This window comes from Rhinatrema bivittatum, chromosome 12 (genome assembly GCF_901001135.1).
Source record: "Rhinatrema bivittatum chromosome 12, aRhiBiv1.1, whole genome shotgun sequence".
Taxonomy (NCBI): Eukaryota; Metazoa; Chordata; class Amphibia; order Gymnophiona; family Rhinatrematidae; genus Rhinatrema; species Rhinatrema bivittatum.
The window spans coordinates 51,458,060-51,459,757 of NC_042626.1; positions in this window are offsets into that span (position 1 = coordinate 51,458,060).

Below are 1,698 nucleotides of genomic sequence, written 5' to 3' on the forward strand. Positions count from 1 at the left end.
CTAAAAAGTCGTTCTTTCGGCCACGTCGTTACTATCCTCCATCGGCCAGGCCTCGTCCTGCTCGATCCTCCAACAGACCTCAGCCTCGTCAGCCTAGGAAACAAAGACCTACTGTAGCCCCACCTCCTGGGCCTGCGGCGGGCCTTTGACGTCCTTGTACGGAGCACATGCCACATCCCACTCCCAGACATCCCTGTGGGGGGTCGACTGTACCACTTTTTACAACGCTGGATACAGATCACCTCAGACCAGTGGGTGCTAGCAATTATCGCAAAGGGTTACCACCTCAACTTCATAACTCTTCCGGCAGACTCCCCGCCTCTTCAAGCATGGAGTCTAACCAGCCATTTGACTCAATTACAACAGGAAGTATCCCTTCTTCTGCAATCAAATGCTATAGAACCCGTCCCTTCCTCTCAACGAGGGAAGGGATTCTATTCCAGGTACTTCCTCATACCAAAGACATCAGGGGGGCTACGTCCCATTTTGGACCTCCGGGCCCTCAACAAATACCTTCAAAAAGAAAAGTTCAAGATGGTAACCCTGGGCGCGCTGCTCCCTCTGCTGCAAAAGGGGGATTGGCTGTGCTCTCTCGACCTCAAGGACGCTTATACCCACATTGCGATTACACAATCCCATCGCAAGTATCTGCGATTTCTGGTAGGCCGCGACCATTATCAATACCGGGTACTACCTTTCGGTCTGGCATCTGCTCCACGAGTCTTTACCAAATGTCTCGTAGTGGTAGCAGCATTCCTCAGGAAGGAAGGTGTCCACGTCTACCCCTACCTGGACGATTGGCTAATCAGGGCCTCCACCCCTCAGATTGCTCAATCCTCCCTAAAATTGACAATTCACACACTCCTTTCCTTAGGGTTTCTTGTCAATTACGAGAAATCTTGCTTAGTCCCATCTCAAACCTTATCCTTCATTGGAGCAGACTTGGACACCTTACAGGCAAAGGCCTACCTTCCACTTCAACGGGTCCAAACTCTCATGTCCCTAGCCCGCCAGCTCCAGTCTCAAAACACTGCCACGGCTCGCCAATTCCTCATTCTCCTAGGACATATGGCATCCTCGGTTCAAGTCACTCCCATGACCCGACTAGCCATGAGAGTAACACAATGGACTCTGCGACACCAATGGATTCAAGCTTTTCAGCCTCTCTCCTCCATAGTCACAGTTACACAAGCGCTACGTCTGTCTTTAACCTGGTGGACGACTCAGGTCAACCTCCTTCAGGGCTTACCTTTTCTCCTACCAGATCCACAAGTAATCCTAACCACCGACGCTTCCCACATCTGTTGGGGAGCCCATGTGGACGATTACCAAACCCAAGGGTTATGGTCACCAGACGAAGCCGAACACCAGATAAATTTCTTGGAACTTCGAGCAATCCGCTACGCGCTCAGAACTTTCAAAGATCATCTCTTGATTCAGATAATCTTAATCCAGACAGACAACCAAGTGGCCATGTGGTACATAAACAAGCAGGGAGGCACAGGCTCCTTCCTTCTGTGTCAGGAAGCTGCGCAGATTTGGGCAGAAGCCCTCTCCCACTCCATGTACCTCAGGGCCACTTACCTACCGGGAGTCGACAATATATTGGCAGACCAGCTGAGCCGTGTCTTCCAACCGCACGAGTGGTCACTAGACCCTCTGGTAGCGACCTCTCTGTTTCGCAAGTGGGGTTCTCCC